This window comes from Littorina saxatilis, linkage group LG8, assembly GCF_037325665.1.
Source record: "Littorina saxatilis isolate snail1 linkage group LG8, US_GU_Lsax_2.0, whole genome shotgun sequence".
In the NCBI taxonomy this organism is placed as follows: Eukaryota; Metazoa; Mollusca; class Gastropoda; order Littorinimorpha; family Littorinidae; genus Littorina; species Littorina saxatilis.
The window spans coordinates 51,724,813-51,736,274 of record NC_090252.1 but is presented as its reverse complement, the minus strand read 5'-3'; positions in this window follow the sequence as shown (position 1 = coordinate 51,736,274).

Sequence of the window (11,462 nt, the reverse complement as noted above, 5' to 3'; positions counted from 1 at the left end):
TCATAGAATCAGCTTTCCAAATTCACAATTTCCATTTAAAATCACTAAAGACTTGATTTTTTATTTTTTTGTTGCTGGAGGGGGGGGGGTGCACAGGTCTGCACCCTGTGCACCCCCCCTCGTCCGACCCTGGTATGTGTGTGTGTGCGTGTGTGTGTGTGTGTGTGTGTGTGTGTGTGTGTGTGTGTGTGTGTGTGTGTGTGTGTGTGTGTGAATGTGTGTGTTTGTGTGTGTGTGTGCGAATGTGCGCGTGCGAGTGTGAGAGAGTGTATGTGTTTTGTGACAAAGACTGAGAGAACGAGACAGAGACACAACTAGAGAGACACACATAAAGACAGAGAGTGGAAAAACAAAGAGAGATCCCAGATTGAAAGAGTGTGACATGAAGTTCTTGTACATCATTGTGAAGAGTGTGAATGACGTTTTAGTTTAGATGTCAAGCGCTTAGAGCAAGCCTTTTTAACGAAAGTTTTTGATTTAGCGCTATATAAATGTTCTTCTTATTATTATTATTATTATTATTATTATTAAAGATAACAAACTAAACCGCTATGAAAATCAGCGTCTCATTTTTGCCAACACTCTCTTACTACCCCTAACACACATCTCCCGCCTCGCCACTCCCCCTCCCTGCCCCCTTCCCGAGACGACCCACCCTCATCTTCTTCTGCCACCTGCCTCGCTGCTTCCAGTCTCTCCTCTCTGTCCAGAACAAAACGAACGTAAATGCGCAATTCATTATTAATTATGTTTTATTTCAAAGCTTTCAACGTAATCAACTTTGCTACGAAGAAAAACATTTTTGATTTTGTACAAAGATAATTATGCGGATATATTTACAGATATGAAAGATGAAAAGATTAGTGGAATATCAAAAGCCAATTTTGATAATGATAATTGATAACAACAACTCAGGTCGAACAAGTCGCTGCAAGCATTTTGATTTACTCAGTGGATTTGTTCAAAGAATTACTCATTATACGACATACTGTACAATAAATATCAAAGAGGAGAGAACCAAAGGCTTTCCAATTCAAACGCAGAATTTTTCTTTGGATTATGTCGTTTTGATTACGACAAAAATCTCTGAGTAGCCAACTCGACAAACATTTTAAGTAACAATGCAACAATTAAGACATATTTCAAAACATAAACATTGAAAAAATGAAAACAAGATAAATTAGAAAACCCAATTAAAAGTCAAAGTTGACGGGAAAATACAGCAGCTACAATCATTTTCTACCACTCTGCGTGCCATCATAGTAAGTTACACATTTTCATTATTATGCAATCATGACGAGGTAACAGTTTCAATAAAATAAAATAAAAACAGAGAAAGATGTAACACGAGTACCAGAATAAAGGCAATTATTTTATTAACCAAACATGGAGACGAACTGTGAGTCGGTGAACCTACACACGCAAGCACACAAACAGACAGATACAAACAGTGAAGGACTAACGAGCATTCGCACACAGATGGACACACAAAGGGAACGTTTACGCACGTATGCAAACCAGAACGACAGACAGACAGTGAACGGACAGATCCATACTTAACTAACAGATGCACATCACAAAAACAGAAATATAACGCACACACGCACACACGCACACAAGGACACCCAAAAAGGAAAAACACACACACGCGTACAAACTGACAAGAACACCGCCAGACGACAGATTAGATACGGGACGATTCCTGCACTTCATTGCGAAAGAGTTCCTCACTCCAAAAGGTCAATACCCCTGCGCAAGCCATCAATCAAAGTCCTCTCGGTACATCGCGTTTTTCACACTACAATGATATTAATCGCGCTTATCCTACTAACTAAATCGTCCCGTCAGAAATGTCGTGGTGTATAGTCTGGAGTTACCATGGCAGCGAGAAGACAAACACAAACCACACGTGCGCGGCTGACAATGGCTGGTAGCAAGATCGGCGAATGAAAAACGGATGTTACTGTGATAGTATTGAAACGAAAACGCGGATGGAGGGGGTTGGGTGGGGGTGCTAGGGGGTGGGAGGGGTTGGGACAGGAAGAGGGGAGATGGAGAAAGGTTAAAATCAAAACGATGAAACAATACCTCGTAGCAAGATCGGTGTTTTGAAAACAGATGCTGCTACTCTGATAGTGCTGAATCGAAGCTGCGGATAGGGATAGGGCGTTGGTGGTGGGCGTGGGGGGGGTTGAAGGGGGGGGGGGGGTTGAAGGGGGGGGGGGGGTTGCTGGAGGTAAGAGTAGAAATGTTACACTCAAAACGGTGAAACAATGGCTGGTTGCAAGGTCGGCCAATGAAAAACGGATTCTTCTGTGATTGTATTGAAAAAAAGCGGATAGGAGTGTGTGTGTGTGTGTGTGGGGGGGATGTTTTGGGTTGTGTGGAAAGTAGGGAGGGGCGTAAGTGCGGTGGGGTGGCGAGATATGGTAAAATCAAAAATTTGACAAGAACAGTGATTCGTGGCATCAGAGAAGAGACAACGGAGTAATGGCTCCGGCCACTTTATTATGTATTTATTTGTTTATTTATTGTTTTATGTATTACTTTGAACCAGTGTCATTTGGACAAGTACAGTCCGGAAAGCCACTGCTGCATGAATAATCCAGCCAAGTCAAGTTTGTTTTGTTTGTTCGTTCATGGGCTGAAACTCCCACGGCTTTAACGTGTATGACCGTTTTTACCCCGCCATTTAGGCAGCCATACGCCGCTTTCGGAGGAAGCATGCTGGGTATTTTCGTGTTTCTATAACCCACCGAACTCTGACATGGATTACAGGATCTTTTTCGTGCGCACTTGGTCTTGTGCTTGCGTGTACACACGGGGGTGTTCGGACACCGAGGAGAGTCTGCACACAAAGTTGACTTTGAGAAATAAATCTCTCGCCGAACGTGGGGACGAACTCACGCTGGATACAAATCCAGCGCGCTACCGACTGAGCTACATCCCCGCCCAAGTCAAGTAAATCATTTATCAATGTAAAGATAAATTGACAAGCGAATACCTGAAATTACCGCTTAACTCGATCCCTGAATTATTCATTGCGGTAAACTGTCAACAGTCACCTAAGCCTACGACCAGTCACTCAGCAGACCGCTGCGTTTTGCGACTCTGGAAAACAAATGCAATGGACTGCACATGTTGTTTGCGCTTGCTACAGTCCTCCCCCCCCTTTCCTCCCTCTCTACCCCCCCCCCTCCGCGGTCAACGGGGCCTATTTTAACCTGTCAAATGTAAAACTTTGTTCTTCTTTTTTCCTCCAACATTTTAATCAATCAATAAATAGGTGATAACAAACATGGTATCTGTGTGTATGCTGTTTGCACACATACTTTCTCATTTACATGAGGTGCAGAAAATCCCACCTGTAAATACTCAAATGTAAAACTGTTACAGTACCCAAAGGCTGTCAATAGAAGAAGAAGAAGAAGAAGAAGAAGAAGGGGTCGACAAAGAAGACAGCGTTGCAAGTGTCCCCGCGCTTTGGGAAAAATTCTCACTCTCTGTCAACGTCGCAATCTTAATCTGTCTAAACCAAAAGTGTTAGTGTACCTAAACGCTACCATTCATCATCCTAATGTTTTCGTATGTCACCGAAGACCCTAGGCAACACAAAAAGCACCAGGACTCAATCTCTCAGCGACATTTAACATCACTATTGCCTGCATGGGGTCAGCATTGACCGAAAACGGCGCTTCCAGCACTGACTATATAGTAGATTGTGTTTGTTTCCTGCTGGTTTTAGCCAGATTTGCTGCAAGTTCTCCGAAGGACACTTTAATTAATTCAGATAGAAAAATACAGACAAAAAAGGTTCCGCGTACTGTTTTTGGTTAGACTGAGTCATAAATAAACACAAACACGCTTACACAAGCATTAAACACGTAGTTAAAATAACAGAGCGGTTGCACACAAAAAATCATCATTGTATATTTTGTGTGATGCCAGCAGAATTAGCATGACAAAATCTTTAAACAAAGATACCGTTCTACAATACAGACGGAATCTGAACATACCACAAGATTTGAAGAACACACACATCTGAAGTACATGCCGTTTTGATGTTATTAAGTTTCTTGATTGTGTTCGAAAGTGTTAAAAATAGAAGGAAAGAATCCCTGAAGAGATGTAACAATAGTAATAGTAATATATGTAAATATTTATTATAAAAGCATGACAGAAAAAAGAGAACAAGTGATCGCATCTACATTTTGATTGCATAAACAACATCAGAAAACATCAACATTTTATATCGCACAGTTTTTATATTCTCCCTACTTTCATCTCTAATTTGTACGAACATCATAACAAGAAACAGCGCATCTTAATGTGATCACACGTGTGTTCCGATTGCAATGGACAACAAGTCGCGTAAGGCGAAATTACTACATTTATTCAAGCTGTCGAACTCACGGAATGAAACTGAACGCACTGTATTTTTTTCACCAAGACAGTACAGCTTCGTCAATCCCCGCGAGAAGGAAATCGCTCACCCCCCACGTGCAAAACGCAGTGATATGCACACGCCAGAATAGCGCGGTAGCGTATTGTGCTAAGCAGGAAAGCGTGCTTTTCTGTATTCGTGTTAACTTTCTGAGCTTGTTTTGAATACAACCTATCATATCTATATGTTTTTGGAATCAGGAAACGATAAAGAATAAGAGGAAATCATTTTTGGATCGATTTCTTAAATTTTAATCGTAAGACTAATTAATCTATTTTTGTTAATTGTGATCACATTTTAAGAGTAACCCAGACATATCCATATATTTTTAGATTCAGAATGTCATGAAGAATACGATGCAATCAATTTTAAATCTGTTTGCGAAAAATCGATTTTAATGACACCTTCATTTTTCAATCAAATTGATTGAAATTTTGGCCAAGCAATCTTTGACGAAGGCCGGACTTCGGTATTTCATTTCAGCATGAAGGCTTAAAAATTAATTAATGACTTTGGTCATTAAAAATCTGAAATTAATTGTAATTAAAATTATTTTTTTTATAAAACGATTCAAAATTACTTTTGTTTTATTCTTCATCATGTTCTGATTCAAAAAACATATAAATATGTTATATTCGGATTAAAAACAAGCTCTGAACATTAAAAATATAAAAATTATGATTAAAAATAAATTTCCGAAATCGTTTTAAAAACAATTTCATCTTATTCCTTGTCGGTTCCTGATTCCAAAAACATATAGATAGGATATGTTTGGATTAGAAACACGCTCAGAACGTTACAACGAAGAGAGGTACAGTAAAGCGTGCTATGCAGCACAGCGCAACCGCTAACGCGCTGAACAGGCTCGTCACTTTCACTGCCTTTTGCACTAGCGGCGGACTACGGTCATTGTGAAAAAATGCAGTGCGTTCAGTTTCATTCTGTGAGTTCCACAGCTTGACTAAATGTAGTAATTTCGCCTTACGCGACTTGTTGTTTTATATCATCATAATCATAATGTAAATATCTTGATTGTCCTCATCATCCTGTTCCTCTCATCCTCCCCCTCATCATCCTTTCCATCGCCATCATCATCGTCATCATCATCATCGTCATCATCATCATCGTCATAAACAGCAGCAACAATAACACAGGCACTAACGCCGCCATGAATCTTAATTAAGACCAGCTATGACAAGCATGATGCTTTTTTTGAACACTTCAGCCAAAAACCATCCATCATTTTGATTTTGTTTCCCTTCAAAATAGCACATTTTGAAGAAGTCATCAGACTAGAAGAATGGCAAAACGAATCCTTGAGAAAGGGAAAGTACTCTACTCCCACTGTTTTGCTTCACGGGAGTTAACGACCAGATTGAATAATTAGATTAAAGGTACCATTCTTCCCGCGAAGACGACCCTAAGCATTACCACATATATTTATTTAATTCCTATTTCATTTCTATTAGGCCTGTGCACGCCTTTATATTGCATAACACAAGAGTATCCCTTTGACACGATTAGTGAGCTTTAGGGCACTAGCACTAGGCCGTGCATGCGCACTACAAATATAAGGTCAAGAGACATGCGCACTGCACGTTTGCCTCAACCACGACACTAGGTCGATTTACTCGTGTGCTGAGAACCAGGAATACAGTTTTGGAAACTAAACGAATGAAGCTGCCTTCTGGTATGATTAAAAGACGTCATGGGCGGGGATATAGCTCAGTTGGTAGCGCGCTGGATTTGTATTCAGTTGGCCGCTGTCAGCGTAAGTTCGATCCCAGGTTCGGCGGAAATTTATTTCACAGAGTCAACTTTGTGTGCAGACTCTCTTCGGTGTCCGAACCTCCCCCCCGTGTACACTACATTGGGTGTGCACGTTAAAGATCCCACGATTGACAAAAGGGTCTTTCCTGGCAAAATTGCTTAGGCACAGTTATTAATTGTCTACCTATACCCGTGTGACTTGGAATAATAGGCCGTGAAAGGTAAATATGCGCCGAAATGGCTGCAATCTACTGGCCGTATAAAATTTCATCTCACACGGCATCACTGCAGAGCGCCTAGAACTGTACCCACGGAATATGCGCGATATAAGACTCATTGATTGATTGATTGATACCCTTCACTTATTTCTAGATATGAACACGCCGGACTGAAATGAAAAGTCTGGCTGATTTCTTTACAGAGTGGGGTTTAATTTGCTGTCATAAATTTCCACATTGACAAACGTGTCACAAACAAAATGAATTCCACAAACAAATCCCGCTTTGAACAGAATGCAGCCGGGCTGTTGATTATTTATTGCTATGTGTTGTGGTGGAAGGAAGTTTTTAACCCTATACCCATCCCCCCCCCCACCCCCACCCAACCCCCGGACAAATTTGTGGTGGTGAACATGATACGAGGAACGATGATAAAAATAACCGGTACATAATCTGTTTGTTTTTTTATCGTCAGTATAACCATCAGGCGTCTAACCGATCGGTCACACCGTAGTTTAACCAGATGCTCAGTCATTCGTTCACTTGTTTATTATCACACAGAATCAGTAAACTATGGATGCAATTACTAAAGGCATTCCGTAACACCTCAACGTTTTGGTCCTGATTTTCTTTCTGTTAAATTTGTAATTACACGGAAATATGTGCAATTTTACCCGTTCCATTAGGGCATTTAACAGATGATTTAAACTCCAGACGACCTTGTTACAACAAGAGACAACAGGACCGAAAATAGCCACCCAAAGGTCAGTCTTTGTGGAGTTTCTTGACTCATTTCAGACGGATTTCATTAATGTCACAATGCGATTACGTTACTAAGCAACAAGGTCTGACGTAAGGTAGGTAAACCTTAAATCAGCTCAATCGTCTCGATACATTTCAAATCAGGAAAATGTTAGAATAAAGGCGCTGTGGCTCGCTCTTTGTGGAACTATTCCTTTTGGTTTGTGTACTGTTCTGTCGTAGTCAGATGTGGTGCAGGCCTAATGCAACTGTCGTCTAAAATGGGTCAAACTCAACTGACGAAATATCAGTGGAGTTGTATTGTTATTGAACTTCTTCCTTCATTCATTGAATCGCAGATGTCTTTCTACCTTTGCGAATAATAATAGAGCACAACCCGTCTCTTAGTCCCACCCAAGGGACCAACCAACAATGGTCCAGAGCGCTGTGGCGGGGTGGTAAGACGTCGGCCTCTTAATCGGAAGGTCGAGGGTTCGAATCCCGGTCGCTGCCGCCTGGTGGGTTAAGAGTGGAGATTTTTCCGATCTCCCAGGTCAACTTATGTGCAGACCTGCTAGTGACTTAACCCCCTTCGTGTGTACACGCAAGCACAAGACCAAGTGCGCACGGAAAAGATCCTGTAATCCATGTCGGAGTTCGGTGGGTTATGGAAACACGAAAATACCCAGCATGCCCACTCAACGAAAGCGGAGTGAGCTGACTATGCTCTCAGAGTATAGTGTGGGGAACCAAAATGGGCAAACGAGCTCACACGTAACCAGAAACATTCTGGAACGCTTAAGAAGAAGAAGAAGAAGAAGAAGAAGAAGAAGAAGAAGAAGAAGAAGAAGAAGAAGAAGAAGAAGAAGAAGAAGAAGAAGAAGAAGAAGAAGAAGAAGAAGAAGGTCCAGAGCGGGGGTGGGGGGAGGCGTTATATAAAGGTGAAGTACGTAGAAAATAAACATTGGGTTTCTCTGGAGTGGTTATAACGGACCGGTGGTTACAGAGAAGGGGTCGCTAGTGCACGTTCGACTGGAAGGGAGGAGGGAACGCATCTTTAAACATAACCGACGAAAATGTCAGTGGGGCTAACTTTTCACTAGGCTTTTTTTAAAATTGAATCATTGGATTAACGCAACTGAACCGTTCTTACACAACAATCGATTTCTGTTTCCTTCATGCAATCGGAAAATGATGTGGTATTATCGAAGTTCTTTTGTATATATTACCATCGCTCTATGAAGTTTGACCCTAAAAGGCAAACTGAAGTGGCATTAATGTGTGGATGAATTTAATGAAAACAAATTATGGAGGCATATAATAGTATAGTGCCAAGGCCTTATTTCTCATTCATCTTGATTTTCTTCAGCCACGGTGCAAATATTTCCCGTGATCAAATTGTATTAACATCAAAAAGCGTAAATGATCTCAGTGACCTCTGATATTTTTAAATATTTAAAACAAATTATACATAATTTTTTGTAGCTTTAAGCTTTTGGATGGTTATTCGTCTTTCGATTATTTTGGTTTTTCTATCGTTGTGCCAGTGTTTTGAGTTAATCCTGTGAATTTGCTGCACTTTTTAAACAAAGGCACTTATCTTGTACTTGCAATAGCCGTTCTATGAATATAAGAGAGTGTATTTGTGTGTGTGAGAGAGAAAGAGAGAGAGAGAGAGAGAGAGAGAGAGAGAGAGAGAGAGAGAGAGAGAGAGAGAGAGAGAGAGAGAGAGAGAGAGAGTGTGGGAGGTCAGTACACACACACACACACACACACACACACACACACACACACACACACACACACACACACACTCACGCTCATACACACACTCACAACAAACACACACACACGAACACACACACACACACACACACACACACACACACACACACACACACACACACACACTCATACACACACTCACAAACAAACACACACACCACACACACACCACACAAAACCCCTGCTAAGTGTCCCTTTAAACATAAATAACCCAAAACATTAACTCTGTTACCATGACTATAAGAGTCGGTTTCCTAGCAACCACAATGCGCGGATAATGAGGGTTTCAGCACAAACACAGCCACGAGAAGATAACCAAGGAATTCAGAATAATGGGGAAAAGGCTCACGCGGGATTTCATACCAAATTGATTGATTTCTCAAACTATCCCCCTTCCGTGTCTGTAGATTCAGACTTGCTCAGCCGTGCGTGTAGTCCACATAATTATCCTATGATTGTTGGGCAGGTATGCTTGGAGTGCATTCCTTCAAAACAGACTTCAGGCGCTCTGTAGCACCAAAAGACTAAAATGATGCCCTCATATTTTACTCCTTGTCTGCTTTGATGACAGACAGGAGGATTAAGGTAGGATTCATTACAATGAGGGTAAACTTAAAAATAAAAATAAGAGTAAAGAAATCTTAATGTTCAGATCGAATTCAACGCCAACAAGTTCTATTTTTGTATGGTATCAATATTATTTGAATGTCCCTCAGCAACAAAGACCATTAGTATAAAATAAAAATTATATTGCAATATTCTGATTGTGATAGATATTAAGGATAATGAGCTCATGTAATAAAAAAAATATGGTATTTGTAGTGTTATATAAAATATTTGCACACCGAGTTACGGTAAGTTGCAATAGCTGCGCTTGTTAATATAAAAACGTATGTGTTTCACGTCTGTTTTTTAGAATTTCCTCATAATTCTTGTTAACATTTTCTTGTTTATTTTCAAAATTGTTGACAAGCACGTTACATGTTTCGAAGGCAATTTTCCATCTTAATGTATTCATTCGAATGGACAATAAAGTGTTATTGTTTAAGTTATTGAGACATCCCAGTGCACTAAGGGATTTATAGAGCAAATCGAGAAAATTCATTATTGAACGAAGCGCATAGCGCTGAGTTCAATAATTATTTTCGAGATTTGCTCTATAAATCCCTTAGTGCACTGGGATTGTTTCAATAACGATATTGTCAGTACCGCCAGAGAAAAAAGAAGATTCAAAAAGCACATTTTGCAACGCGCATTTGGATAGGCGTGACTGTGTGGTCAGGTTTGTGTCACTGGATCTACTTTTGTGTGGGCTGTCTCAAGAGTGTCGTGCTTTCGTCACACGCAAACTCTTGTTTTAATTTCTGTTGGTAAATTCCCGTCAGCGTTAAGCTAAAAAGTGATGATCTTTCATAGAGACCTCATTTAAACTCGGAGAAAGGACTGTGCTCTTGGTTTTGAAACCTTCATCGAGCTTCGACAGATTGACTGTGCAGAGTTTTGCCCCTTGCCACGGTCGACGGAAAGCACATTTCCAAAATAAATGTGGCATGTTTCTCGTGTGGTATCTTTACTCATCGGGGAGTCTGGTACTACATATGAACGGTAAGAATGCTCTGAACCCTACACGTATTATATCCCCATCGTTGTTTTTTTGTTCACATTTGCCCAACATGTTAATTTGCTGAGCGGGGTTTATGTCGTCTGCTAGGGCAATCAAACCACTGCTGACTGCATGCAGTCTGCACTGCCACTGAGTCTGCACGCACGAGGCACGCTGGTAATAAGTCTTATATATGGTAAGAACGTTCTGAACCCTACACGTTTTCGATTACGATTGTTCTTGCCTTGAAATAATAATTCGGAAACCATTCATTTACTGAACTGATGCAGTCGTATTTCAGTGTAGTCAGTGCGGCTACGTATGACAGAGTCGATCGAGTCAGTCTTCCAAACTGGTCTAGCTGGTACGTTATCGGAATAACACTTGTGTTTTCTGCTAGCGGGTGGGAATTTTATATTAACTCATCATTTAGTAATGTGGATGATAAGCTACATGCCACTAACACGGCATATGAGAAGAATCTATGCAAGTCGGCGAGAATTAGATGAAACGCAGCGGCTTCTACTTTTAGATCAGTGACAGTCGCACTTTGGCACAGGCACATGCAATCTGTCAGAAAAAAACCCACTTCTGCTTTAATTGAGAAGCAGGGAATTTATGGTCATTTGGTATTGTGGAGAATATGGATAAGCTACATGTCATTCATTAATTCTGATAATGAGAGCACAGTCTTGCTTAGGCAAAGGGCGTAAGAATACGCTCTGTGGAAAAGTTAGCGCACTCCAAGAGTGCGCTAACAGTTTTAGCGCATCGCCATTAGCCAATCAACTGGTTCACATCAGTCATGTGACACCAGTACTTACTGACAATTATTGTTATCACATCGACTTACTTGTGAATCTTCCGTTTTGTCTATAATTAAACGCTTCATAAACTAATC